A 5,622-nucleotide genomic window follows, 5' to 3' on the forward strand; every position below is an offset into this window, starting at 1 on the left:
ACATCATGAGAACTACTGGGCTGGAAGAAGCACAAGCTGGAATCAAGTTTGCTGGGAGAAATATCAATGACCTCAGATATGCAGATGACACCACCCTTATGGCAGAAAGTGAAGAAGGACTAAAGAGCTTCTTGATGAAAGTGAAAGAGGAGAGTGAAAAAGTTGGCTTAAAGCTCAACATTCAGAAAACTAACATCATGGCATCTGGTCCCATCACTTCATGGCAAATAGATGTGGAAACAGTGGCTGACTTTTTTGGGGGGGTTCCAAAATCACTGCAGATGGTGGCTGCAGCCATGAAATTAAAAGACACTTGCTCCTTGGAAGGAAAGTTATGACCAACCTAGACAACATATTAAAAAGCAGAGACATTACTTTGCTGGCAAGGTCTGTCTAGTCAAAGCTATGTTTTTTCCAGTAGTCATGTATGAATGTGAGAGTTGGACTATAAAGAAAGCTGAGTGCCAAAGAATTGATGCTTTTGAATGTTGGTGTTGGAGAAGACTCTTGAGGGTCCCTTGGACTGCAAGGAGATCCAACCAGTCCATCCTAAAGGAGATCAGTCCTGGGTATTCATTGGAAGGACTGATGTTGAAGCTGAAACTCCAATATTTTTGCCACCTGATGAGAAGAGCTGACTCATTTGAAAAGACCCTGATGTTGGGAAAGATTGAAGGCAGGAGGAGAAGGGGACGACAGAGGATGAGATGGTTGAGGGCAACATCAACTCAATGGACATGAGTTTGGGTAAACTCCAGGAGCTGGTGATGGACAGGAGGCCTGGCGTGTTGTGGTTCATGGGTCACAAAGATTTGGACACGACTGAACAACTGAACTGAACTGAATGTGAGTGGGCTGCATCTAATCAGTGAGGCCATGAATAAGACTAAGTGAACTACTCTTTGTCTTGAACTAAGACAAAGGGTTTTTCCTGCCTTCAGATTTTCCCTTCCTTCAGCCAGATCAGCTCTACCTGGCTATCAAGCTTATCGGCGTTCATCTGAAACTCAAGCCTTCGGCTCTACTAAGTCATGAGCTTGCCCATTGCGAATCTGAGAACTTGTCAGCTTCCACAGCTGTGTGAGACAAATCCTGATAATGAATAAATTAATAGTCTTCTGGTTTTGTTTCTCTGGAGAAACCCAATACATTCATGTCCTTAAAGTGGAGATACGGAAGTAAGACTTCCTCTTCCCCTGCAGTATTTAAAGACATCTGCTTTGTACTATAGTCATTTCACGAATGCTCCAGATGGCGCTAGTGGTAAAGAACCTGCCTGCCTAGTGCAGGAGACTTAAGAGATGCAGGCTTTATCTCTGGATCTGGAAGATCCCCTGGAGGAGGGCACGCAACCCACTTCAATATTCTTGCCTAGAGAATCCCATGGACAGAAGAGCCTCGTGGGCTACAGCCCATAGGATTGCAAAGAGCTGGACAAAACAAAAGTGACTTGGCACACATGCACGAGTATCATTTGTCTTTCTGCAGTAGACACTGGACTTGGAATCAGAAAACTAATTTTGAGTACTAACTTTGACATAAATTTAATCTTGGGAAAACTGCAAGAACCTTTAACCTTCAGTTTTTCCATCTGCCAGATTTGGACACCTATATAAAGCATGATGGTTTTTAGAAATAAACAACATAATTAAAGGAAGTGTCCAGCTGATACCTAGTAAACAGTAGAGGTTTAATGAATGCTTGTTAACACCTAATATGAAACATAAATCAGGGCAGGGTCCATGTTGTCTACTCTCCTATTCCCCAAAGTGCTGGACATAGCAGACACTTGATAAATATTTGTGAGCAAAAATGAAATATACAGATAAAAATGTTTCTTTGGGTTTTGAAAACTATACATACCGCTATGTGCATGGAATGAAGTGTGAATGAACAGACTGGCCAAATAACATTAAGCAACAGCACACAGCATGTGATCTCAGCACAGAAATGAGCAATCGGGCGAGACAAGTATAGTCTTCTAGGAAGAAGAATTTAACATCCTGCTGATAAAAGTGTAATCTTCAAGATAAATGACAGGCCCGATGCTGCGTGGAGAGATATGTGGTAGGAGAGATTTTCTGTCCTCTTCAAAAAAATTTAAATCGAAGTTGAAGCTGGTGATTTCTTAAATGTTATTGACATGAACTGAGGTGAGCATGCCATATTTCACTATTATCACTAAAGATCACTTCTCAATGCAAAGTCATCTGCTGACGATGCAGGAAAAGTAATATTTGTATCGCATATCTGAGAATTTTCAGGGCCAATGGTTTTAGTTTACTCTCTGCTTTAACTATTCACATGAATTGTATTTACATCAAATGAAAATAAACTTTCTGTGATGTCACAAAAACAGATTTCTTGAAATCCTTCAGTGATTTTTAGCCACAGAGAAAGACACGGAGCGCTAAGTCCTGATTCCAGTATTGTAATATTTTCTGTATGACCAGCAAAATTTGAAGTCAGTGAAAAGAAAATGCCCCCTAGAGTCATAAAACAGAAGTATATAAATTCTTTAATATTCTCCATTCTGTCCATTTCAAGAAAACTGAGACCCAACACGAATATGAAACTTTCCAATATTTACAGGACTCATTTGGAACATGGTTCTGACTATCTGATGCATTTAATTCATTCTTTCAGAAAATACTAATTAAGAGTCACCTTGTGACAGGCGTTGTCTAGAAGCTGAAGACAGAGGGAGAAAGAACAACCTCTCGTGAAACTTACACTTTAAAAGAATCAAACAAGTAAATAAGAGAGTCTTAGATAATGAGAAGTTCAGTGAAGGATGATATATCAGAGAGTGATGTGGATGCCTCTGGAGAAGGAGTGAGTTGTCAGCAAAGAACTCTCCCAAGAGGTCAGCGTGTGAAGGAGCCGGTGGTAACGCGGATCTCCCCGCTGTTACCGAGCGACGGCCGAGCAGACTATCTCGGCCTGAGGCGGCGGCGAGTCGGGCAGTTTGCTGCGACACCATGCAGGGCGGGCGGAGCAGGCTATTAGCACGCGGATTTGGCTGGAGTCCCGCTAATTGGTATGAACCCTCTGTCTCCTTATTTAAATGTGGATCCACGGTATCTCGTACAGGATACAGATGAGTTTATTTTACCAACTGGAGCTAATAGAACCCGGGGCAGATTTGAACTGGCCTTCTTTACCGTTGGAGGATGTTGTATGACAGGGGCCGCGTTTGGGTCGATGAATGGTCTACGGCTAGGATTGAAGGAAACCCAGAGCATGGCCTGGTCCAAACCAAGAAATGTACAGATCTCGAATATGGTGACTAGGCAAGGGGCACTTTGGGCTAATACCCTAGGTTCTCCGGCTTTGCTTTATAGTGCATTTGGTGTCATTATTGAGAAAACAAGAGGTGCAGAAGATGACCTTAACACAGTAGCAGCTGGAACTATGACAGGCCTGTTGTATAAATGTACAGGCGGCCTTCGAGGGTCAGCACGAGGTGGTCTAGCAGGACTAACGCTTAGGAGCCTCTACGCTTTATACAATAACTGGGAGCACATGAAAGGCTCTGTGCTCCAGCAATCACTCTGAAGATTCTGCTAGTTTACAAACGGAGGACACTTTAGTAATCACCCTGATCAGTTTAAAAGTCAGTCTGGAGGCATTTACTCTTCTATCTACAACTAATTTGAAAAACTAGAGATTCCAGTTTGCTGTGATGAAGATCATGGATGGTTGACCAGGACTGGCCCTCCTTCCAGCCACTACTGAGTTGAAGACAAAATACCCTTTGGCGGCTGAGTGATGTGGTTCTCTTAAGAAGATCTCGCACCTGTTTTTGCTCCCACCCACTTCTGGAAAACCACTTAATCCCAGAATTCAGGCCTGCTTGTCAATACTGTATCAGCCACATTTGTTCATTTAATGATCCAAGACTGTAATATTGCTCTGTATTCCCAATAAAGGGTGAAAATAGAAGAAAAAAAAAAAAAAAAGAACTCTCCCAAGAAAGCAACATCCGTGTTTAATCAGTGATCACAAAGAATCAGTCTTGGGAAGACCCAGTAAAGGGTCTTCTAGGCAGGGAAACAGCAAGTGCACGGTCTTTAGAATGGCGTACACTTGACAAATTTAAGGGACAAAGGGAAGGCCAATGGGGCTGAAGCCTGCAGCTAAAGAAGCCAGTAGCATCAGACTGAGGTGTTTACAGCCATGAGGAGGAACTGGAACTTTATTTGAAACACAAAGGACACTCCCAGTGCAGCGCTTTCACAGACCAGTGTTCCCCATTATCATGAGGCTGAACTTTCTCTGGCAATGAATGGCTCTACTTCTGGAAAAATAACTAAAAAGCAGGTTTGGCTCCTTTGCTATAGGATTTTATTTGTCTGTAACGCGAGGTTGTTCAGTAAGCCAAATGATTCCATAAAACAGATTCCCTTGGATGGTTCAATCCATTCAATATACCGAAGGGGTGCCATTTGTTTCCCCTGGGCTGATGCAGCATTGTCTGTCCAACCTGGACATTATGCAGTTGTCTGGGAAGCAAAAGCCCAGCGGCTGAGAAATGATGGATGGCTTACCTCTGAGGAGTACGCTTTTCTCAATGAATCCGCATCAGCAACACCAAGCCTTCCAGCATCTTCTCTGGAACAGAGGCCAACTCCACAGGCTCCTTAGAGACAGGAGTAATTTCTGCTCACATTTTTCCTGCCTGGGAAACAGACAGCTCTGTTTTAAATCAAGCCCCCAGTCCAAGGCTTGCCTCTATCCTATAATGGAATTTAAACGAAACAAGTGAAAGTTGTTTTGACTTACACCCAAAGGTATAAGGCCTTCAATGAATAACTGGGGGGAGTTGGTGATCCTGGGAGTGGCCAAGTCCAGGTACTATGTCAGGTCACCTTTTTAGTTCTTTGTTACAGAAAATAGGATCCATTTATAGGTCAGATTTTCAACCAGAATCCCATCCATTAGAATTCCTCCACAACCTTAATTCAATCTCCAGAGGATCTATTTTATAAATCTTTTTTCCATCTCTCTCTGCCAAGCAAAGAGAGGAGAAGACAAGGATCAGGAAGCATGTATGTTGGGGTGGGTCAGCCTGATGTAAGAAAAGAGACCTTCCCTTGTGTAGTTATACTGATTCTGCAAAACTTTATGTTCAATCTCGTATCTCAGAAGTAAATCAGACATCGAATAAAAATAGTGATAAATGCCAGGAATTAGCTATAAAATAATATCCTATGGGATGAAACGACAATGATGATAGCAAAGTATTATTTATTAAGCACTAAGTGCTAACCACCATACTAAAAGTGCATTTGATACTTTTTCTTATTTATTCCTCAACATGACCTTGTGAAACTGATGGACTAGAAAGTGGTAAAAGTGGAATCCCAATCTTTTTAATTGCAAGGCCTACGCTCTCGCTCTCTCTCTCTCTTTTTTAAAAGAGATCTTAGTTCTCCAACCAGGGATTAAACCTGTGTCCTCTGCAGGAGTACAGAGTCTTAACCACTAGATCACCTGGGAAGTCCCTCAAGGCCTATACTCTTAACCAAAATTGGAAAATATATTAGTTATAAGCTTTTTATTTGAAAGGAAAAATTAATTCTATTTGCAGAGGGGAGAAACATTGGAAACATGAATGAT

At 42.1% G+C, this 5,622-nt stretch overlaps 1 pseudogene; it reads left to right on the top strand.

Moving 5' to 3' along the window:
- The first annotated feature begins 2,775 nt into the window (after positions 1-2,775).
- On the top strand, positions 2,776-3,558 carry LOC138074097 (mitochondrial import inner membrane translocase subunit Tim23-like; annotated as a pseudogene).
- The last annotated feature ends 2,064 nt before the right edge of the window (positions 3,559-5,622 follow it).

This window comes from Capricornis sumatraensis, chromosome 2 (genome assembly GCF_032405125.1).
Source record: "Capricornis sumatraensis isolate serow.1 chromosome 2, serow.2, whole genome shotgun sequence".
In the NCBI taxonomy this organism is placed as follows: domain Eukaryota; kingdom Metazoa; phylum Chordata; class Mammalia; order Artiodactyla; family Bovidae; genus Capricornis; species Capricornis sumatraensis.